Raw genomic sequence first — 25,387 nt, 5'->3', positions numbered from 1 at the left:
ATTATTTATCCGTGTCGGAGTTCCGACTAGGAAGACAGACGTTGCCTAGCAACACGCACCAACACGCCCCCTTTCCTCGGATTTTGCCGCTCGGAAGTTTGGACAACCGTGAGGACACCGAGCAAGAATTCCGATACGGAATCCAAGATGGCTGCGCCCTGTGTGACTTGTTTTCATTGTTTTTGTACCGCTTTGGTTGTTTAAATGACGTTGTTTAAATTTGAATCACTCGTCGTATTACTGCAATACCTTACTGCGTTCGTATCACTGCCTGTGGGTATGGGAATCGGTCTTGTTGTGAGTGCAATATTGAATGAAGCCTTGTTTCAAACGGGTGTTACTAACGTGGCTAGCGTTGCTAACAGAAGGTAAACTAGTTACTAGGTGAAGCACATACTTATTTTGGAGCGCCTGGTACTCGGCCAGTGCTACCATAGCAACAGCTTTCTGGGTGGCGTCCATGTTTTTCTCCGACTCGGACGCGCAAAACATACCAGAACGCTTTAAGTGTGGAAGTGACGTCATATCCGAGGTCCGAGTCGGTTCGTTGACAATAATAGAACGCACCATTTGGCATAGTTAGTGTAAGCAATTTAGCGTGTAAATGCGTTCACTAATGTTATTGCTGCTTTATGTTTTTATTACATAAAACTTTATAGATTGAATTCTTTGACAGGGCACCTGATATAGTATTTGGATCAAATAACTTGAACAGAATCCCCTGTATTTTCTAGAGAGTCTGTGGCTGGCCACGAGGGTTGAATTTTACAGAATATGAGACAGAATTGGAGGCAGAAAAAGAGGCAGAAGTAGTTAATATGGGGGACATTGTGTCACTTTTGATTTATGGCAGGATATGTCCAAAAATGGGGGTTTTATGATGTCCCTATGGTATGTGAAATTTGACCCATGTGTGGTTCCGGGGGTTTATGGGTATGTGTTTTATGACTGCAGTCTGCTTGGTGTGACAAGGAAGTGAATGTTTTTTCAGGGATGTTTTTATTATTGGTGGATAATGTCCACAGATTGGTGAAATTATGAACATCTGTTCATAGAAGAAACCTGTCATTAAATCTGTCAAGAAATCTGTCATGGATTTGTTTTTCAGATGACGATGCAGCGTCCATAATGTCTGTTTTTCCGATGGTGTTTGCGCTCTAATCTAAGTACACAACAAAATACTGACCTACATAGATAAATAAAACATAAAATAGTGAATAATAGTTCATATTATTTGAAATGTTAAATTATCAAGTATAAGCATTTTAATCTAATACATCAGTGATATAGGGTCATCATGTGGACGCCACAATATATTGACTTACGCAGATAAATAAAACATGAAATAGTGAATAATAGTTCATATTATTTGAAATAAGATGTTAAATTATCAAGTATAAGCATTTTAATCTAATTACATCAGTGATATAGGATCATCATGTGGACGCCACAATATATTGTTTTACACAGATAAACAAAACATATAAAATAAATTAAATAAGATGTTAAATTATCAAGTATAAGTATTTTAATCCAATACATCAGTAATATAGAGTCATCATGTGGACACCACAATATACTGACTTGCATAGATAAATAAAACATAAAATAGTGAATAATACCTCATATCGTTTGAAATAAGACGTTAAATTATCAAGTATTTTAAAGTTAGTTTTAAATGTGTTCAAGTAAACCTACCATCAGTGAAATTAGGAGGTCTTTTTGTCTCTGGTTAAAATCATAGATCCTTGAATTTCTGAGCAGAAGAGATGGTTGCTCTCCATTTGCTAAATTGAAAATGAAGATTGTTTCCATCATGGCAGGGGCACAGGCCCTCCCCTTCCTCTCCATGTAGTTGCTATGTATTAGCAGTTTGTTTCAGAAAACATCAAGCAATTAAAAGATAGGCCGGTCACCTGGTGTTTTACAATCAAAGACTCCACAGATTTCAGTCCAGACATAAAATCAGACATAAAATCTCCTATCTGAAGCATTCCTGTCAGGAAGGGAGACCCCAAAATGTCCCCATTTTGACACTTCACAGGGACCAGGCTGTAAGATCAATATAATTAGGTGTTTATACCTGTGTCTTCAGGAAAAAAGTCAGGGGATCAAAACAAAAGAGCCAGGAAGTTACATTTTATATAGCCTACTCTTATCAGTGATTGTTATGATAAGTTAAATCGTCTTATCGCTGTCCCCCATCCTGTTGTTCTTGGAGAACGCGTGAAAGAAAGATGAAACCCAAAATGACACCTCAATTCTGGCGCCTTTTGAAGATCAGATTTATTTTTCTAACATTTAAACTTAGAACACATCATTAGAACACCCTTTGACTTTATGAATACACAAAAATTACAGCTTAATGATTTTTTATATTTTGTGCGTTTATTTGGCCGTGTACAGGCCTACAAGGCCGTCTCTGAGCTGGACCTCACGTGGAGCGCTCCGGACGAGCCGACCAAAAGCAAGTTGGACACTTGGTTCCTCCAGTTGAGCCGTCGTCAGACTGCATCGAGGAGAAGTACCCCGTTCTTCCCAGACGTTCATGAGCACGTGGTGAAGGCGCGCACCCACTCGAACACGCAGGCCATGTTCGCGGACGTGGACGGGGCGGAAGCCCACGGATATGTGCGCATGCCCCCCCCGTCGAGGAGACCGTTGCCGCGCACCTATGCCCGTCTTCATCTGCACTAGGGTCGGACCGCAGCCTGCCATCCAAGCCGTGCAGGTTCACGGCCCACCAGGCAGATAAGGATAAGGCCTATGCATCTGCGGGGGAAGCAGCTTCAGCTCTTCACGCCATGGCGATACTGCAAGTGTTCCAGGCAAAGCTACTTCAATCCCTAGACGACGGCACAGTGGACGCTGACGTCGTCAGGGATCTGCGCGCGGCAACGGACCTCGCGCTGATGGCTACCAAGCGCTCTGCTCAGGCCATCGGCCGCTCCATGGGGTTCATGGTCGTCCTCAACAGGCACCTATGGCTAACCCTAGCTGACCTGAAGGACGCTGACCGCAAGACGCTTCTGAACGCTCTAATCACTCCCTCCGGCCTCTTTGGTGACGCCGTGGAGTCAGTCACGGAGCGTTTTTCTGAGACGCAAAAACGCGCGAAGGCGATGAGCCACGTTATGCCCCGTCGCTCACTCCAGCCATTGGCGAGATCCCACTCTTCTTCGGCACCTCGCCAGGCTCAAGGACAGGCTAGACAGCCCGCCGTGGTGCCCCGCCCCGAACCGCCCGCGGCCGAAACAGGCAGTGGACGGGACCTGGAAAGAAATGCCAGGGTCAGAGTCAGAGGAGGAGCCTGCGCCGTGAGAGAGCCAGCGCGCCATCCTTGGCTACCAAGCCATCCTCCTGACAGAGTGGTCAAGAGGAAGAGAGAGCGTGCGGGGGCGCCGTGTTCTAAAGCATCATGTCCCCCATGTTCCCACGGGTGACAAGTGCATTGTGTGTGTAAATGCTGTTTCTGCTTGTGTGAGTTCCACAATAAAAACATGTACCCCTGCACAAAAAGAGTTTTTTCTTCCACTTAGACCAAACACTGTGTCACTCGCCCTGCCCCTGAGCAGCGCAGAGTCACAGCCCATAACTATAATGGCCTCTCGAGGGCACGAGAGTGTCAACATTACACCAAGCCCATCGCGAGCCGCCCTCCCGCCAGTGTTTTTAGACTCGCGGGGGGCGGGGCTCCAGTCAAAACACATCGTCACTAGCTACGGCAGCAGTAAAGCTAACGCGTCCGCTGTGTCACTTCACGGACGCGTGGGAGGCTATTCCGGGCGTTTCACCGTGGGTATTGGGAATAATTCGGCACGGATATTCTCTCCAGTTCAGACGCAGGCCACCCCGCTTCAACGGCGTGGTCCCGTCACTGACCTCGCCCCAAAACGTTCCCGTTCTGAGACAGGAAGTTCTCAGTCTGCTCGAGAAAGGAGCGATACAGCGGGTCCCTCCGAGCGAGCAAGAGAGCGGGTTCTACAGCCGTTATTTCGTGGTGTCAAAAAAGGATGGAGGACTCCATCCAATACTGGACTTGAGACCCATCAACCGAGCACTTCACAAGCGCGCGTTCAGAATGACAACACTGAAACAGATCCTGGCACAAATTCGTCCCGGGACTGGTTCGCTTCAGTGGATTTAAAGGACGCCTACTTTCATATTCAAATAGCGACGCGCCACAGGCGCTTCCTGAGGTTTGCTTTCGAAGGCACGGCTTATCAGTATTCGGTGCTACCGTTCGGACTAGCCCTGGCTCACCGAACATTTTCAAAGTGTGTGGACACAGCGCTCTCCCCCCTCAGATCGAGCGGGATGCGTATCCTGAATTATCTGGACGATTGGCTGATATTAGCCCACTCAAGAGATGTGCTAATCAGTCACGTGGAAACGCTGCTTCGCCACCTGGATACGCTGGGACTGCGTGTGAATATGCAGAAGAGCGTGTTTATTCCGAGTCGGACTATAACTTATCTGGGAGTATGTTTGGACTCGGTGGCGATGCGAGCCCACCTCTCTCAAGAGCGCATAGAGACAATCTCTTCGACCCTGCGCCATTTCAGACCGGGCAGGTCTGTTTCATTGAGAGAATTTCAGAGGCTTCTGGGACTGATGGCGGCGGCTTCTTCAGTGTGCCATCTGGGCCTGCTGCATATGCGGCCGCTGCAGTTCTGGCTGAGAACCCGAGTTCCGCCGAGGGCGTGGTCTTCAGGCCACAAGCGCATTACGGTCACTCACAGTTGCGTCCGCACTCTGAGACCGTGGAGCAACCCGGACATATTCAGCCCAGGAGTTCCTTTAGGCATAGTGACACAACGCACCGTGGTCTCGACGCATGCGTCAACCTCGGGCTGGGGAGCAGTGTGCTTGGGCGTGCCTGCCTCAGGCCTGTGGTCGGAGTCACAGAGAGAGTGGCACATAAACCGTTTGGAGTTGGAGGCGGTGTCCTTAGCCCTGGAAGCATTTCGGTCAAAATTGGAGCAGCAACATGTACTGATTCGAACCGACAACACGTCTGTGGTCTCGTACATAAATTGCCAGGGCGGTGTGCGCTCCAGAGCTCTGTTCAAACAGGCGGAGAGTCTCCTGTTGTGGGCGGACCGTCACCTTCTCTTCATAAGAGCGGCGCACATCCCCGGTCTCCTGAACCGTGGAGCAGATATGCTGTCGAGGAACGGGATTCCTCAAGGAGAGTGGAGGCTTCACCCTGGGTCAGCCCAAATGATTTGGGATCGATTCGGGAGGGCGGACGTGGATCTGTTTGCCACAAGCGAGAACACGCACTGTCAGACGTTCTTCTCGCTATCTCACTCCCCACTGTTGGGAGATGCTCTGACATCGCGCTGGCCGGAAGCCAGGCTTTACGCGTTTCCTCCGGTGAAGATTCTGCCTATGGTGTTGTGCAAAATCAGAGAGGAGAGAGCGTCAGTGATCCTCCGAACTGGCCGAATCAGCCCTGGTTCGCGGACCTGAGAGAGTTAATGGTGGCTCCCCCATGGCGAATCCCCCTCAGGAAAAAAAAAAGAAAAAAAAAAGGACCTGCTGTCTCAGGCGAATGGCACGATATGGCACCCCAGCCCCGAGCTGTGGAACCTTCATGTGTGGCCGCTGCGGGGACCTTAGTGGAGCGAAACACTCTGCATTCACGAGTGCTGAGCACACTCATGGAGGCGCGCGCGCCTTCAACCAGACGCCTCTACGCTCTGAAATGGGGAGTTTTTACTAAGTGGTGCCAGGACGTCGATATTGACCCGGTGACTAGTTCCGTGTCGGATGTTTTGCGCTTTCTACAGCACAAAATGGATAGCGGGAGTTTGCCATCAACACTGAAGGTGTATGTAGCTGCTATTGCTGCTTTTCGTTCCCCGGTCGACGGGCAATCGATTGGTAAGCACGCTATGGTGACCAGATTTCTCAGGGGAGCGAGGAGATTGTGTCCATCACAGCCGCCCTCTGTGCCGCCGTGGGACCTAGCTCTAGTTTTGAGGGCTCTATCTCTGCCACCGTTCGAGCCCCTAGCTTCGATTGCGGTCAAGGAGCTTTCTTTAAAGACGGCATTACTCCTGGCTCTTGCCTCAGCGAAGCGCATTGGGGACTTACACGCGTTCTCGGTGAACGACGACTGCATTTGTTTCAGACCGGGCGATTGCAGCGTCACTCTCCGGCCGAGACCAGGCTACGTTCCGAAGTCACTCAATACACCGTTCAGAGCACAAGTTGTTTCCCTGCCCGCCTTATCTGCTGAACCGTCAGCCTCTAATGACGCTGACGCCCAGACCGCTGTGTGCCCTGTCAGGGCTTTGCGGATGTATATGGATCGCTCGGCCGCCTTTCGTCAGTCGGACCAGCTATTCGTGTGCTTTGGTGGATGTAATAAGGGACGTGCTGTTTCAAAACAGAGACTTTCTCACTGGATTGTGGACGCAATTGCTTTGGCTTATAAATGCCAGGGGAAGGATTGTCCCCTTAACATCAGAGCTCATTCTACGAGGGCGGTTGCCTCCTCGTGGGCCTGGTCTAAAGGGATGTCTATCCAGGATTTATGTCTTGCTGCTGGCTGGTCTTCTCAGAACACATTCGCCAGGTTTTACAAGCTGGATGTATGGTCCGTAGCGTCACAAGTGCTTTCGGTAAGTTGAGTTTTACTCATGTACTGTGAAACTGTGATAACCAGTGCAGTAGTTACCTTTAGCTAACCCTGTGTTATGGTTATTAGGTTTATGCAGCTGTCACCGCAAAGCTGTTGACACTGTGTTTTCTCTCATGCTAAATGAGTGCTTAACCCTCTGGGGACCACAAACGCGCCCGTGCGTTTTGCTCGTTTTTTTTTTTTAGCAATGAAAATAAACACTAAATGCTCTGTTAATTTTGATCTTTCATTTTCGTGTAATACATCAATCGATCCTGTTCAGTTTCTATTTTTTTTCTGTATACTCACAATAAAAATAAAGTGTTTTGCTTTTTGACAAATAAAGAAAAATTAACATGATGCGATTTCTGCCTTCTCTCTGTCAGTAAACTCCCATTTGAAACGCGTTCGAAAATTATCTATAACTCCGCGAAAATTCAGTCAAACAGGCAAACAGACCCACGGGCATAAAGCTTGAGATCGCATCTTTTAAATGAAGTCATTTATATAAAAAACAAATATTCTCAGCTTCTGTAATCTGTATAAAAAGAGAGCGACTCCTGTCGAGCTCATTACGAGCTAATTCACAGTAATGTGACCACTCCCCGGAGAGCGCGTGCTATTCAAACGCAAATTCTGAGAACTATTTCAGAGCTGTGAAACGCCCACATCAGCTGTAAACAAAGCGCGTCGCGACTCCTCGCGAGTGAGACATTATAGCCTACCTTATGGAGAAAAGATTCCTCAGAACAGTGCTGATGAGGAGCAATATCTCCTGAAATGAGGAGCAGATTCCGCTGAGGAGTGAGGTAGGCTGTTTTCTTTTCTCACGTGTGGAATAACGTTATGGAATAACGTTAGTGTAGGCCTATGTAAACCGCAAAAAGATGAATCGCATTTCTATAATATGACTCGCCTTTCTGTGAGATGAATGAAGGGGACATATTTGTAAAGACTGTTTAGCCTAAATATGAATCGCGCGTCTGTGTGTGAAAGAATAAACTGCTTTGCTATAGCCTACTGAGATGAGTAAAAATCGACTGGAATGTGTTGAAATAAAATGTATTTGTATAAGCAACGTATTAAACTGCAAAAAAAATACTATTTTTGTCAAAAATAAGTTCATAGACTAAGATGTTAGATGTTCCAATGTTGGCTATATTCAAACTAATGAATACATATGATAAAATGTAGGCCTATAATCTTTTTTTTTTTTTTTTTTTACAAAGAAAGAGTACACTTGAAATATTGTTGAAATTGTAATTATTGTTGTAATTGTAACATTTTTAATAAAATAGCAAAACATATTTACAAGAGAGATGTAAGCGAAATCTTAAATGGTCAATATAAGTCTTCTTCTAAATACATCTTTTGTCCTTGCATTGTGGCTCAGTCAGTTTCACACCTGAGTGAATGGCTCATTATGCAGAGTGGGTGGGACATTCATAATCTAAGGTGTAAACTACTCCTCCCCCTCGCATATTGGCTTTCCAAGCAAAACCTGTTTTACACCATTTAAATCAATGTATTTTTTTTTGTGAACGATAAAGCAAGACTATTTTTACATCATTTTGAAGCTAGAACTCAAAGGGACAACATCCATTAGTCAAAAGTCTTGTGGACACATATTTAATATGTGTTTTGTGGTCTTAATTCAGCAACTTTCATTTTAATTTTTTTCAATAACCACGCATAAACATTATTCTCAGGGGTGCACATAAGTGGTGCGCAGGTGCGCATGCGCTACCCAATTAAACAATGCGTACCAGATGAATTGCCGCAACCCTCATTTGCGTACCTAAGATTTGGGGATAGATAGGTGCGCAATCTGTGGTGTTGGATAGGCCTCAGAACTAGAGATGCGCGGATGGGCTATTTCATCCGCAACCGCATCGCAAAACTCATCATCCGTCCGCCATCCATCCGCACCAACGTTTTTGACCAATTTTCAAAACCGCACCCGCCCGCCATCCGCTGATTGTGCAATGCAAGGCGCTGCTGATGACAGCCGCGAGACTAGAAAACTCTCTTACCTCAGAATATCAGCAGTGAACTCTGGCTGTTTCTCAATTCCAAGAACGCAGAGAACGGACTTGTGTTCTCGTGGAGACCGGTCTTGCCAAGCTTCCTTGGAAGAACGAACTCGGAACCGGCCGCAATGACTTCTGGGACACCAGGCGAGTACTAGCTCAAGTCTGCATTCGATGCATCCTCGGTATCAAGAACACATCCGGGTTCTTTCATGCGTCCTCTGTACTTGCGTTCTTGAGAATTGGGTCTGAACTTCGACGGTTAATGATGACGTAAAACGAGAACACAAGGACGCAAGATCGCTGAAGAACGCATATTGAGAAACACCCTCTGTCTCCGATCGGCGCACATGGACAAAAATAAATAAATAATTTAAATAAATAAATAGCCTAAATTAAACGAACTTCGGCAAACCTGACCGTACAATATTTTCATTGTAGCCTAATAGAAAACGCATTTTGGCACATCATTTAGGATTTTTCGTTGGTGCGCCATCAGCTAGCCTATGCCTACAAAAGACAGATTAAATTTAATATTAATAATTGATCCATGTCGGTATAGACAGCCTAATATTTTACACTTAGGCTATAATAAAAAAATAGCCTAAACAATCAAGATAGCCTATTTACTTTTTTTATTTATTAAAACCAGGAATTTGGTTAATGAAACATGGATTAAAATTAAGATACAATTAATACAAAACGAAATTCGCTTTAAAGAAAGGCTTTGTGCTTTCTGTTTGAGGTCTCTGTGAAAGTTTGAAAGTCTTTTAGTGCTTTTAGTGCTTTTTTGAAAGTCTTTTATTTGACTATTTTAAAGTGTGCTCGATTTTTTTTTTTTTTTTTTTTTTGGATGTAGGTATAGTCAGATAATAACAATATTTAACAATAGGCTATATTATGCATCCCTCTAATTTGTTCCTCCCGTGAGGTGGGTTAAGGAAAAAATGTATTTGAAAATGTGAGGACCAAGCAACATCCCCAGGTTCTCCCCTGAGAACAAGACCAAAAATGTTATGTGCACCCCTGATTATTCTCTTAAAAATACAAACATCTACATACACGTTGCTCGCATATTATGGTAGCCCTGTTTGTGCTATATAGAGTGAATTTACACCTTTGCCATTAACATGTTTATAAATAACTGAAAAAAGCACAAATGTCAAGGCATGTCAGAACATCTCAAGGACCCCAAAAACAGCTTGGTCCCCAGAGGGTTAATGTGTTGTGTCTGCCCTGTTAGTGCAGACCTCACGTTCAGTTTCTTGGGATATGCAAATTTTGATAAGGTTGAAGCTGCCGTCTCATTGGCCTAGTTCGGCCTATCAGATGTGTGTATTCCTAGCGGTGCGGCTATTGGCTAGGAACTGTTGTCGCTTATATGTGACTGGGGTTACCCCGTCTGGGTTTATCTCTCTGCTCTCACGGCGTGATTTTATACAGTTCCCATATACGTCACAGTTGACGTAATGTTGAAGTTACCGCCTTGAAAGGGAACGTCTCCGGTTACTATCGTAACCTCGGTTCCCTGAGAGGCGGGAACGAGACATTACGTTAACCGCCGTGTCGCTGTTTGATCAGCTGTGCTAGCGTTCTGTCGTGATTCTGACGTTATTGCCGCGAACCCATGCATTTATACTGCCCGCAGCCTGTCAGTATTTGCATGCTTCGCGTCAATTGGCCAGCTGTCCCCAGCTGGCGTTAGCCCATAAGATTTCAGCAAAATGGAGAAGGGAGGAGTTCCCATATACGTCACAGTTGACGTAATGTCTCGTTCCCGCCTCTCAGGGAACCGAGGTTACGATAGTAACCGGAGACGTTTTCTATATTGCTATTTTAACACAACTAATGTGATCTCAACTCAAATGGATTAAGTAAAACGGTTGAAAAGAATCGTGTTGAATTAACTCCATTTACTTAAGTAAATTGAGCAAGCATCAAATGTTATTTTTGGTCTACTTAACTGAAACATGTTCTTTCAACATGAAAATATTGAGTTAAGCCAATCGCAACTGTTTCAAGTCAGTTTAACGCAATGCATTGTGTTTGAATGAAAATTTGTTTTCAAATAAACTGAACAGTATAGTAAAATTGAGTGAATTCTCTCTGATGACATAGGATCTCTGAAATATTTTAACCCTAAATTATTATTATTATTTTTTTTTTAAATGAAACGCAATATGTGGTGGCCGGTGTTGATTCTGTTGCGCACCGCCACAAATTAGTCTATGTGTGGGAAACACTGCTTGATAATTTAACATTTCAAATAATATGAGTTATTCACTATTTTATGTTTTATCTATTTAAGTTAGTGTTTTGTTGTGTATTAGATTAAAATACTTATACTTGATAATTTAACATCTTGTTTCATATAATCTCTATTGTTTATTTATGGACGTGACTGTGTAATCTGAAAACAATTCACTCTAACATATTTCTTCGACGCAGAAAAATTCCACGATCGGCTATTTATACACTCCTGAGAGACTATCAGATAGACATTTGTATTCTTAACTCATATAATGTGGTGTTTAAAAGGTTAAAACTTACTTTTAGAAATAGATATACTTAAATATCTGTTATTTTACGTTTTAATTTCATTCACCCCATTTTATTCTCTCCCACAGACATTATGGATGCTGCATCATCATCTGAAAAAAAAACCCATATTTGGACATATCCTGTCATAAACATATGCCATAAAACCGTAAGTCATAAGTCAAACGTGACACAATGTCCCCCATATTAACTACTGGAAGAAACAAAACTACGTAATGTGACCTTACTTATTGAGAGCCGACGATGCTCTTTTTGACACACCACCTCACGGAACATTTCTCTGAAGCGTGAAGACATGAGGTTATAGAGGATGGGATTGACCACTGAACTCAAGTAGAAGAAGACACCAGAAAGAAGATGCACATACTTAATACACAATACACAATAACGCTAACTTTCGTTGGATAATTTTTGAGTACGAATGTGTCATTTTGAGTAGCAACTGAAAAAACAGCTGGAACACTGAAAAATGCAACATTATTAATTATTCATGCCCCAGTGCATGATGGGAACACCAGTATCAGAAAGTTGAGTAGGTTTTACAAATTGAATTTTTTAATTTTATAAAAATATTTATGCTTTAATTTCTACAAGCTTCAATTGAGTACTAATGTAGAATTGACTTTGTTTTAAAATTCTTGCCTGAACTTATTCAGTATATATTACATGTTTTTTTTTTCTGTAGTATTTACTTCACCACAGAATAATTTTTATCAGTGTGTGTGAACTTGAGGAGAATTGACTTCATACATCCACTAAAAATCACCAAAACACCAGTTAATATGGAAAGTGACGTTAGTTCTGAGAAAATGTAATTGTTTGCACACTATTGTCATCTATAAAGATATTTTGTTTGCACATTGTCATCATTCACATTTTGCACATTTGAAGTGTCCAGATACACTTAGAATGTGTTTAAATCTATAAAACAAACTGTTACTCTTGGCACGCGTCTGTGCTACTAAGAGTATTTATGTTCTTGACTAAATCTGGAGTATTTTGTTTGTATCTCAGTATCAAAGTATATGTTGACATTTTTTGAGGATGGCCACACAGAGCAAGTGCTGACCAGCAATTACAATAAGCCAGATGTAGACTGACGCTATTCCTAAATCAGATCCCCTTTGTATTTACAATAACATGACAAGAGGCTGATAAAGCACAGATGAGTATTTTCTGTTTATCAGGACAAATTATTCTCAACAAAGGTCCATGAGGTTTCCTCAACTGTAAAACCCTACGCACAGGACAAGAATGTGCCATGACTAAAAGAGCAGGATTTGACTATTTCTTTCGTTTTATAAAAATAATATTTAGAAAAGAATACTTGAGTTTTTCAGTTTGAATAATGAACTCTGGAACTTTCTTATTAACAATCTTTCCCTGCCAACACTGATGAATTTTGTGATTTGTAAACCCTTGGTTAACATTAATTTTTTCATACAATATCAATAACATCAACATTGGGGAAAGTTACTTTCAAAAGTAATGTGTTACAATATTGTGTTTCTTCCTAAAAAAATTTAAACTAATTTTGCTACTTTTTGTGGAAAGCAATGTTACGTTCCTTTGGCATTACCTTTTCTCACGCAGAAGTTCAACAATCTTACTTCAGCAATAAAAACAAATCAAAAATTAAACAAATGTGATGTTTAACTAAAGTCATTTTTGTCTATATGGTTGCGTTGGTTCATTGAAGGTCAACAGCAAAGACATTGGGTAATAAAGTGAGATTAAATACATAAAGTATCCTATATATCTGTGTTATTTATGTTACAGATTTGCGTAATATTCTGACATTGACATATAACTCAATAACCATCATGTTTACTCACAACACCTCTGCATCTTACTCATTTCTCTCAGAAGAGCTGTCAGTCAATAAATCGGAAAACAAAGTTGTGTTACTTATTTGAAAAAGATATTTTGTTGTAAGATTAATTTTGTTTAAAATTAACAGGTTTCGAAAAAAAGTAATCTGATTACGTAACTCATTACTTGTAATGAGTTACCCCCAACACGGAATAACATTGACTGGACAAGAATGTGTGATGAACCTGCAAAATAAATTTACTTTAAATATTTTAAAGGAAAATATGTGCTATGTAAATAGGTCAAAAGCAACTGCGTGAAAATACTTTTTAATTTATTTACGTCAAACCTTGCATGATGCGTCTTGACACGCTTTATCTAACCAAATTCAAGTGTATAGATTTTCCTCAACCCAGGGTTCAAAGTGGCTTCAGAATTGACCCTTGTAACCCTTCCTAATACATATTCCTGGTCTTATTGTGATTATTTCATATTCAACTGCAAAGTATTCCAAAGAAAATAAATGTTTGTCTTTCAAATATTTAACCAAAATGTAATACTTGCTCAGCCTCTGAAATGTTTGTTTTTTTTTTTGGGGGGGGGGGGGGGGGGGGGGATGATGTCACCAAGGACACTTTAATGTTAACCAAAAGGTGCTTCATGTCCATCCATCCATCCATCCATAATATATAAATGAACCGAATTTATTCAAAGTCAAGAAAATATAATTGAACTAAACTTACTGAATTGGTTATGTGGTTCACAACATTTCTGACTCAAAGGCCAACAGCAATATTCAAATATTATAAGGATGGAAGATAAGTATTTTTTATTGCTTAAAATTTACACCCAATCAAATATTTTAGAGCTTGGCTAGAACACTGCATGTAAAATGTATGAAAATGCCCATGGTGCTATAAGATTTTAGTAAAAAAAAAAATACATTTAACTGACTTAAAAAAAATTGTTGAATCTTGTATAAGAGTTAAAGCAATGTAAAAATATATGTTGTGATAACTTACTGATATAAATTTTCACAGTGTAACTGACTTTTTCAGGTCTAGAAATCACTTTTAAAACTAATGCTACCTTATACATCAAGGTTTTCCAATACTGTGGGAACTCTGGTTCCTCAAAATAGTTTTTGAACTAAATTAAAATAACAAATACCATGCTTTAGCTTATTTTAACGTTAGTTTAGTCTTATTTTACATCATTTTAGTTCATCCTGATGCCCTGTGGAAGTTTTCTGATGCCCCCTTGTGGGCACTGGCCTCCAGGTTGAGAATAAGCGATTATACCAACAAACGTAATAGAGTTATATGAGGTACATAAGTAGCTCCTCAAGGTAACAATTACACGTTTACACTTTTTACACTGTACTTTTCAATCCTTTCCTACTTCATCCCAACTTTTCATCATCCAATTGTCAGGTTTGGCATAGACGAAGCAGACAGAATGGTAAGTTAAATGCTTTAATTTGCAGAATGGATCGGTACAGCGAAACAGGTGAGTAAACAGTAAGTTGAATTTCAGATGATAGCTTAACTGAAGTGTAACCAAGTCTCTCTCTCTCTTTCTCTTGCAGATGATGATGAAGGAGTTCCTTAGAAGACGGAATGGTGACTGGCTGAGAAGATCGGGATCGAAGGTAGGTATACAGGTAAGTATGGCAGAGAGTCTGTGTCATGTATAGACAAGATCAGACAATGACTGAATGTTTGTAGCAGGTATATATGGGTGAACTGATGATGAGGTCCAGGTGACGGTGATTAGTAATCAGGTGACAATGAGCGTGTGAATGACTGAGTGGGCGGAGTGAGGGAATGAGTGGAAGGAGATGGTGATGGAATCCTGACAGTAATCAAGCCCAAATCTATAAAATCCTAATTAAAGTTCCCTAGATTTTGTTTCAGAAAGAATATCCTTTTACATTTGGAAACATGTCACATTATGAAAACTCTGAATGCTGTTTCGTGTTGAATCTAACTGTTACTGGCATACAGATACCAACAGCAGAGGTAAGCACTGGCACGGGACTCACAGAGCATTTTTGTGACTTGCCGATGACATGCCCTCTGATTCACCCCATCCTGATTGAGCCCAATCTTAGAATCGAAACACTCCCTTTCCCGATGCAGCTGCAGGCCGATCAGCACATACAGCACAGTGATGGTCAGCATTGGCAGCACGAAGAACAGCAGCGCTGTCACTTGCACCAGCAAGTTGTATATCCATCTATCATGCACCAGGGTACACACCCCCCGAATCTGGGAAAGTGAGTCCAAAACGGGGCCTTAACGTCTCCACGCCATGCAGACTGGTATTGGGCAAGGCACACAACAGAGAGACGGCCCATAACACGAGGATAACGCGCTTGGCATGAGCATGCGTTGCCGTGTGTTTGGCTTGCAGGGGATGCACCACTGCTCTGTAGCGCTCAGCACTCAAAGCAGTCACGTTGAGCACAGAGGCAAAGCAGACCGTCTCAAACAGGCAGGTTTTGAAGTAGCAGCCAGCAACGCCTAACAGAAAAGGGTAGTTGCTCCAGAGCTCGTAAAGCTCCAGAGGGAGGCCGAGCAACAGCACGAGGAGGTCAGAAATGGCCAAGCTGAACAGGTAGTAGTTTGTCGTTGTGCGCATAACACGGTGACGGGCAATGACAATACAAGTCAGACCGTTGCCCAGCACACCAACTAGGAAGATGAGCATGTAGGTGACACACATGGGCAGGAAGAAGGGTGAACGGCAAGGGCCGAGGTACTTCTCCAGGTAAGCGGCGAGGCTCAGACAGAGGTCTGACTGGTTCACTGTTCTGTTTTGACATTATTCCTCTTTGGCGGAGCACCATGATGCATTCACAGCCGCGTAGAGGGAGTCTGGAGAGGAGCAGTTGAACTGGATCATTGTTACCAGGAGGAAATCACCTGCAGAGGTTACAACAAGGGGTACAACAGCAGGGTTAAAGGGGTTTTAATTATTATTCTATACTATATCAATTACTTATACAGTTCAAGTAAGATTTTTTAAAAGTCATTAATACCTTATTAAATTATTAAAGGTATTAATAAATTATTAATTATATATTATTAAATATAATAGTTGTAATCAAAATTATTCAACCACCATTGCAAATCAGGTTTATTGGCAACATTTACAGACTTTCAGCTGTTTGCAATTAACCAATCAAACAGTAATTGAAATAGCTCAACAAAACAAATGTTTCAAGTGTTTTCCCCAAATTCAACTAAAAATGTAACTTTAAGGACTTTTTCAATCTCAAAATTATTCAACCCCTTCTTGGCAAGCATCTTTACTTAGTAGAACACGCTATTGTTTTTATGACCTGCTGCAAATGAGATGTATAACCAGACACCAGCAGCGTTTCTGAGGAATCTTAGCCTATTCCTCATGAGCAATGGCCTCCAGTCCAGTAATATTCTTGTGTTAACCTGCTGCAACCGCCTTCTTCAAATCCACCAGAGATTTTCTATGGGGTTCAAGTCAGGTGACTGTGACTGTGATGGCCACTGTAGAATCTACCAGGACTTCTTCTGCAACCAAGCCTTGGTGGAATTTAAGGTATGATTGGGTTCATCAACCTGTTGGAAGGTCCAATGACGCCCAAGCATCAGCTTCCTCACTGACGGCATGATGTTTTCTCCTAGGATTTCCCGATACTTCAATAAATCCATCTTGCCTTCCACACGCTGCAGGTTTCCAGTGCCAGAGGATGCAAAGCAGCCCCAGAGCATCACCGAGCCCCACCTTTATTTTCAGCATATGCTTCATTCTTCTTCCTCCTGACATACAGCTGATCCATAGGGCTGAAAAGTTCCAATTTTGTTTCACTGCTCCACAGAACAGAATCCCAAAACTTCTGTGGCTTATTTATATGATTTTGAGCACTTTTCTTGTGCTTTTGGGTCAGTAGTGGTGTACGTCTTGGAGCTCTGGTATGCGCTTTGGCAACACATTAGCCGTTAATAGCTTCCTTTATCTGCCCCGTCCAGGTAGTGTAACCACTGTTCCTTTAACTTTAATCTTGCGAACTATGCTTCCAATAGTGTCTCTAGGAACTTTTAGTCCCTGCACTATTTTTTTTTTTGTGTGTGTGTGAAGGGCAATGATATCATCTCTTTACTTTTTGGACCATTATTTTTACTTAGCCATACTTCTAACATGCAGTCAAACATGACACTCAACAAACCTAGCTAGTTCAGATATTTCATGTGTTCTAGCTCAAGCACACCTGGTGCAACTAATGAAGCCCTTGATTAGTTGCATCAGGTGTGCTTGAGACAACAACTGTTTTGCAGATTTGTGCCATTCTGAGGGATTTTATTCAGGGGGTTGAATAATTTTGAGACTGCAGAAGTCATTAAAAGTTGCATTTTCAGTTGAATTTGGGGAAACCACTGAGTTTTTTAAATAATTGATTTGTTCATTGCAAACAGCTGAAAGTCTGTCAATTTTGCCAATAAACCTGATTTGCAATGGGGGTTGAATAATTTACAACTGTATATAACACACACATTGTTTATATATTTAATATTATCATTTATATTCTATCTCATATCCACCTCTAAAAGTCTACAATTTGATTGGGACGTCAGTTAATGTGAACATAAAACACAGCAAATTGATAGTTTCACAGAGTCAGTCAGACCCCAGTCCTGCGTGTCTTTGGAGTGAATACCGTTGTTCCACAGCATGTACGCTACAGCTGTGCGATAGTGTCGCCCACTCTAACTGTGTATATTCTGAACAGTAACAACTATGTCTCTTGTGTACTTTTCATTTAAAAGAACAGTAAACAGACCCAAACAAAACTGAATAAACACATTAATTCATGGTATGAGATGTTTAATCTGTGGTGCTTCTGGAGATCTAATTTCCATAGTTCAGTTCCTGTTCTTACACACTTTTAGTTTGTTCAGGAGTGGCTGCTTAAAGATGTTTGTTTTTCTGGTTATCACTGTAATAATTAATTAAGACAGTCTGTCTAAGAGGTTTTCTGTCGTCACGATCAATCACAGGAAGCAAGAAAGCAAGTAATCTCTTTATTGAAAGTTGTAGAGGTAGAACAAAAGTAGCAGGCAGGCAGGCAACGCAGGGACTAGATGGTCAGATGATGGTGCAGAAAAGTAGAGATGACGAGACAGTGAAGAATCCAGGTGAACACGAAATCCAGGTGAACACGAAATCCAGGTGAACACGGAACAGGAAACGAGGACACGAACTGAAACTCCGACTGGACTGGATACACAAACACTGAGGACATCAAACAACGATCTGACAAAGAGAGGAGATTGTGATGAGAATTTATAGGAGAGTTAAATGGCAGCAGCTGGTGCGGGGAATGAGATCAGCAGGCGCGCTGATCAGCAGTAATGAGCGGTAACGCCCACTCACACACACCCACACACACAGAACAACAAATACACGAGACACGAAGAAAACAGTGAATTCATGAACCGTGACAGTACCCCCCCTCCTAGGAACGCCTCCTGGCGTCCCTAGACTCCCTTACCTGTTGATTGTAATCATCAATAAGGGAGTGATCCAATATGTCTCTAGCAGGAACCCAACTTCTCTCCTCCGGACCGTAACCTTCCCAGTCCACCAAGTACTGAAATCCGCGTCCCCGCCGCCTTGAGTCCAGAATACGATTAACCGAATATGTAGGTTCCCCTTCTACGAGTCGCGGCGGGGGGGGGAACCGGGACAGGCGGATTAAGACAAGAACGAAACACAGGTTTTATTTTGGAAACATGGAAGGCGGGATGAATCCTCCTGTACACTGGACGGAGTTTGAGGCGGACTGTCACCGGACTAATGATCTTGGTGACAGTGAACGGGCCAATAAATTTGGGAGCTAGTTTATTAGAGACGGAGCGGAGAGGAATGTTCTTGGTAGAAAGCCACACTTTTTGACCAACGACGTATACGGGAGGCCTAGACCGGTGGCGATCGGCTTTGGCCTTGGTGCGCTCCCCCATTTGGAGTAGAGTCTCACAGGCTCTAGTCCAAGTGCGGTGACACCTCTGGACGAAGGCGTGAGCGGAGGTAACCGCGACTTCGGATTCCAGACTAGGAAAAATTGGTGGCTGGTAACCTACACTACACTCAAACGGAGACAGGCCCGTAGATGACACTGGTAACGTATTGTGGGCGTACTCCACCATTGACAGTTGTTGGCTCCATGAGGAAGGATTCTTGGAGACCAAACATCGCAACAACCTTTCCAGATCTTGGTTGGCTCTCTCAGTTTGATCATTGCTCTGGGGATGGAACCCTGAGGACAGACTGACAGTCGCTCCCAATAATTTACAAAACTCTTTGGACACAAATTGGGGTCCCCTGTCGGAAACCACGTCTGTTGGGAGGCCATGTAAGCGAAAGACGTGATCAACGACGGTCAACGCTGTCTCCTTGGCTGAGGGTAATTTGGGCAAGGGAATGAAATGGGCCGCCTTCGAGAACCGGTCCACCACGGTCAAAACTACCGTGTTGCCTCGAGAGGGCGGGAGGGCGGTAATAAAATCTAGCGCAATATGGGACCAGGGTCTCGAAGGGACAGACAGCGGTTGAAGTAACCCATCTGGGGGTCGATTGGAGGTCTTACCAATGGCACAAACTGAGCAAGCCAAAACAAAACTGTGGACATCACGAGCCATAAGCGGCCACCAGAATCGTTGCTTAACCAAAAACTTGGTACGACTAACTCCTGGATGACAAGCTACGTTGGAACAATGCCCCCACTGAATGACGTCAGACCGTAATCTCTCCGGTACAAATAAACGGTTCGGTGGACAACCGGGCGGAGGCGTTACCCCTTCTAAGGCCGTCTTGACCTTCGATTCGACCTCCCATACGAGTGTGGAGACAAATAGGGTCTCGGGCAAAATGCACTCGGGAGTAGACGGGCGTTCGGAACGGTCAAAAATGCGCGATAAAGAATCGGGTTTGATGTTCTTGGAACCCGGACGGTACGAGAGAGTAAAATCAAAACGTCCGAAAAAAAGTGCCCACCGAGCCTGCCTGGAGTTCAATCTTTTGGCAGTCTTAATATATTCCAGATTCTTATGGTCGGTCCAGACGATAAAAGGTACCCCCGACCCTTCTAACCAGTGACGCCACTCTTCCAACGCTAACTTGACTGCCAACAACTCTCTGTTACCAATGTCATAATTGCGTTCGGCAGGGGACAAACGATGAGACAAAAACGCGCATGGATGCATTCTGTCGTCTGTGGGAGAACGCTGGGATATCACTGCACCTACCCCCACCTCTGACGCGTCGACCTCCACCACAAACTGACGTGATAGATCAGGGGCAATGAGGATGGGGGCTGAAACAAAGCGGCCCTTCAGTTTGGCAAACGCAGCCTCAGCTGCGTCTGACCACCTGAACGTAGTTCTGGGGGAGGTCAAGGCAGTCAGAGGTGAGGCTAGCTGGCTGAAGTTGCGAATAAACCGCCGGTAGAAATTGGCAAACCCCAGAAACCTCTGTAGGGCCTTACGGGAATCTGGATTTGGCCATTCCACCACAGCCTTAACCTTCTCAGGATCCATACGTATTCCCTCAGACGACACAATGTATCCTAGGAAAGGAACAGACTGTGCATGAAAAACGCATTTCTCCGCCTTGACAAAAAGCCCATTCTCTAGCAACCTCTGAAGCACTCGTCGGACGTGCTGCACATGTTCCTGGAGAGAAGATGAAACTATCAATATGTCATCCAGGTAGACATATATGAACTGGTCGACCATATCTCGCAGCACGTCGTTGACGAGTGCCTGGAAGACTGCTGGGGAGTTGGACAACCCAAAAGGCATGACCAAGTATTCAAAGTGCCCCCTGGGGGTGTTAAAAGCAGTCTTCCACTCATCCCCCTTCCTAATGCGGACCAAATGATAAGCATTACGTAAGTCCAATTTAGTGAAGATAGACGCTCCCTGCAACCTCTCGAAAGCTGAAGACATCAACGGCAAAGGATAAGTATTCTTTACCGTGATGCTGTTCAGCCCCCGGTAATCAATACAAGGTCGCAGAGATCCGTCCTTCTTCCCCACAAAAAAGAACCCCGCCCCCGCTGGAGAAGAGGAAGGCCGGATGAACCCTGTTGCTAGAGAATCAGAAATATATTTCTCCATAGCCTCCCTTTCTGGGACAGAAAGCGAATATAACTTGCCTTTAGGCGGAGACTTACCTGGCAATAAATCTATGGCACAGTCATAGGGACGATGCAGAGGAAGAGAAGCAGCACGAGACTTAGTGAACACCTCCTTCAGGTCTAGGTACTCCGCGGGCACGTTAGACAAATCCACTGCCTCCTCCTGAAACACAGGGACAGAAACAGACGAACAGGCAGACACAAGACAGGACTCATGACATTTACTGCTCCACTCCAACACGGATCTTTTCTGCCAGTCTATTTTGGGGTTGTGATGGATGAGCCATGGATGTCCGAGAACAACAGGTGCGAGAGGTGAGTCCAGTATGTAAAATGAAAGTGTCTCGGTATGGTTGCCTGATGTGATGAGTGTGATGGGTCCGATGATGAGTGCAATGGTGGGTAAGTCCTGGCCGTTGAGTGCATGAACAGCAATCTTATGGGTGAGTGGTTGGATGGGAACTTGAAACTTGAGTGCAAAAGAATGGTCCATGAAATTACCTTCGGCCCCTGAATCCACCAGTGCGTGACAGTCGTGATTGTGGACTGACCATCTTAGTCTTACCGGGAGGAGCGTAGATGTTGATGAGGTCTTCTCAGCGGAGATCCCACCTGACAGTAGCTTCATACTTACTGCCGGGCTTGGCCTTTTACCGGACAGTTATAGGTGTAATGTCCCGCCGCGCCGCAATACAGGCATAGTCCCTGGGATCTCCGCCTTTCCTTCTCCTCCCGGGAAAGCCGAGCTCGACCGACCTGCATGGGCTTGTGATCGTCGACGGGGCTGACCGCGTCCCCACCGCTGGACCGCTGATGTTCACTACCTCTTAATCCACGGCTGGGCAAGCTCCGTCGCTCGATTCTGGACAATCGTGCATCTACTCGAAGAGCAAGATCTACCAGTCCATTGAATGAAGTGGGAAGGTCCAGGGCGTAGATCTCTCTTTGAATGCGGTCAGCCAGCCCATGCAGGAACATGTCCCACTGCACCTCCTCGTTCCACTGACACTCTGCCGCCAGGGTCCTGAAGTCGATAGAGTACTCCGACACCGACCTCTCTCCTTGTTTGAGTTCCGCGAGCATCCGAGCCGCCTCTCTCCCGGCAACCGCTCTGTCAAAAACTCTTCTCATCTCGGCGGCGAGTGTCTGAAACGAGGCGCAGCAAGGGTCTTGATTCTCCCACACCGCCGTTCCCCAAAGTGCTGCCTTCCCAGTCAGTAAGGTGAGCATGAAGGCCACCTTGGCACTCTCATTGCTGAAGGTTCTAGGTTGGAGAGAGAAATGCATTGAGCAACGGGTTAAAAATGCTCTACAAAAGCTTGGCTCACCCGAGTATGAGTATGATTCTGGAATAGGCAGGCGGGGCTCTGACTGGGAGGCTCCCTCAGATGGCGTGGGGAGAACGGCCGGTGTGGGTGGCGCAGTGGGAGCTCGCAGATGTTGGATTTGCTGGGTGAGCTCAGACACCTGCGTCACCAGTGCCTGAACAGCCTGTGCTGTCTCCGTCAGACCTTTTTCCTGACTGTCCATGCGCCGAATGCTGGAGTTGACGAACTCATCCAAACTGGCTGGGTTACTCGCTGCTTCCATGAAAAAGGTCAGATCGTTCTGTCACGATCAATCACAGGAAGCAGGAATGCAAGTAATCTCTTTATTGAAAGTTGTAGAGGTAGAACAAAAGTAGCAGGCAGGCAGGCAACGCAGGGACTAGATGGTCAGATGATGGTGCAGAAAAGTAGAGATGACGAGACAGTGAAGAATCCAGGTGAACACGAAATCCAGGTGAACACGAAATCCAGGTGAACACGAAATCCAGGTGAACACGGAACAGGAAACGAGGACACGAACTGAAACTCCGACTGGACTGGATACACAAACACTGAGGACATCAAACAACGATCTGACAAAGAGAGGAGATTGTGATGAGAATTTATAGGAGAGTTAAATGGCAGCAGCTGGTGCAGGGAATGAGATCAGCAGGCGCGCTGATCAGCAGTAACGAGCGGTAACGCCCACTCACACACACCCACACACACAGAACAACAAATACACGAGACACGAAGAAAACAGTGAATTCATGAACCGTGACATTTTCAGGACCACTGCTAGAGACGTTAAGGTTATTATTGTTTAATAGTCTTTAGAAGTTTTGATTGTAGGCTGAAAAACCTTTAAAGTCAACCTTTTTCCTCCTTTGTTTTCAGTTTGTATCATTTTACATTATTTTATATTTTGCTTCTTAGAAAACATAATGTCACTTTCAACTTTATGTTGTAGGAGTACAACTAGTGCAGAACAGAACACAAAGATCTATCAATAAATGCATACACACAACAATTATTAAACATATTAAACAGCATTTGTAATACCGTAGAATAACCAATGATAAGTCATTAGAAAAAGTGTTTGAATAATATGATAAAAAAATTATAATGATAAGAGACTAAGCAGGAATGCATTTTTATTTATGTTGTAAATAAATTGATTGGTAATACATGAGCCTAGATAAACACTTTTGGTGGCAGATGTTTAAATGTTATTGTTATCACATCTATAATTAATGTAGTTAATAATCTAATAAGAATTGCAGTAGTTGACACTTATAGTAAATAAATCACAACTGTCTAATTTATATATCAATAAACTAGGATTAATAAACAAATAAGATGAGCATATACACATCAACTTATATTTCATGTTAATCAATATTTGTAATTTGTATGACAAAAAGCTTCTTACAATAAAAAACAACTGCAGTCTAAAGCACAATTAATTCTGAGTAAAAATTTTTAACATTTCTATTTACAATGTAATGTTTACATTTTAGCCAAAATGAGAATCTTGGATTTTTCTGCTTTAGTGTTATGTACATTATAGCACCTTTATTTTTTGCAAGAACAAACAATGTCTAGAAATTATATGTCATTCTTGGATAGACAAGATGAAAGAAAAGCAAACATACCTGAGCAAAATCTTGTTGAAAGTGTATCTCAGAGGGGTATTCCTAAAGGACTGGTAGGCTACTCATGACTGTCCTGCCTCTCAGTTCCTCCTTCTCCAGCAGATGTGGTGGCGTGGAGCAATCTGACTATAAAGCAATGAAGAGAAATGCTACATATACAGATTCTCTCTCCTAACTCTCTCCACACAATCCCCTCCTACTTATAGTGAGATGGATGACCTTTAAAGTACCGTCACAGTCTTTTCTTTATGCACTATAACTGGAACTGTCAGTGTGTAATATTTCACTATTAATGCAATCGCACTACATAGTCGTTCACCGGCAAGAACAATAGTCTACTTTAAAGGGATAGTTCACCCAAAAAAGAAAATCAGCCCATGATTTACTCATCCTCAAGCCATCCTATGTGTAAATGACATTCTTATTTCAGACAAATACAATCGGAATTATATTAAAAAACCTCCTGGCTCTTCCAAGCTTTATAATGGTAGTGAATGGACGCTTTCTGTTTTGAAGTTCATCAAAGTGCATCCATCCATGATAAAAGTGCTCCACACGGCTCTGGGGGGTTAATAAAGGCCTTCTAAAGCGAAGCGATGTGTTTGTGTAAGAAAAATATCCATATTTTTATCGTCTAAAATAACTAGCAGCCGGCAGATGCCCATACGCATTGATTTACGGCGAAAGAGTAACCCTTGACCTGACGCACAACGTAATGACGAACGTGGAAGCGCAGAGGAAAGAGCAAAACAAAACACCATTCACGAATTAGAAGTCAACGAGAATTTTTAAAGTGAAATGTTGGAGGAGCTTGAGTTTGTTGCCCAGCCCTGTTTGTTTGAACTACGAGAGCGTCAAAGCTTACGCTACTCTTACATCATTTATCGTCAAGTGTTACTCTTTTGGCGTAAGTCGACTTGCAAAGGCCGTACTTTTATTATGAATGGATGCACTTTGATGAACTTCAAACAGAAACAGGCCATTCACTGCCATCATAAAGCTTGGAAAAGCCAGGACATTTTTTTTATATAACTCCGATTGTATTCGTTAGAAAGAAGAACGTCATATACACATAGGATGGCTTGAGGGTGAGTAAATCATGGGGTAATTTTCATTTTTGGGTGAACTATCCCTTTAATTCATGCCCTAGTTATTTTTATTTATTTAATGCTTTATTTTAATTGGGGAACTAACATATCTTAGTATTTTTTATG

At 43.2% G+C, this 25,387-nt stretch overlaps 1 pseudogene across 1 annotated transcript; it reads right to left on the bottom strand.

Annotated features, from left to right (window-relative positions):
- Positions 1-730: 730 nt before the first annotated feature.
- LOC311087201 (neuromedin-U receptor 1-like) lies at positions 731-24,313 on the bottom strand (annotated as a pseudogene). The gene is made up of 4 exons (XR_014609609.1): positions 24,174-24,313; positions 15,073-15,959; positions 11,415-11,682; positions 731-801 (listed from the first exon to the last, which is right to left on the bottom strand). The product of XR_014609609.1 is annotated as a neuromedin-U receptor 1-like (transcript).
- Between the last annotated feature and the right edge of the window lie 1,074 nt (positions 24,314-25,387).

Source organism: Abramis brama (genome assembly GCF_963993115.1).
Source record: "Abramis brama genome assembly, chromosome: 7".
In the NCBI taxonomy this organism is placed as follows: domain Eukaryota; kingdom Metazoa; phylum Chordata; class Actinopteri; order Cypriniformes; family Leuciscidae; genus Abramis; species Abramis brama.
The sequence above is the reverse complement of the archived record's forward strand: the minus strand, read 5'-3'. Positions and strand labels throughout refer to the sequence as shown.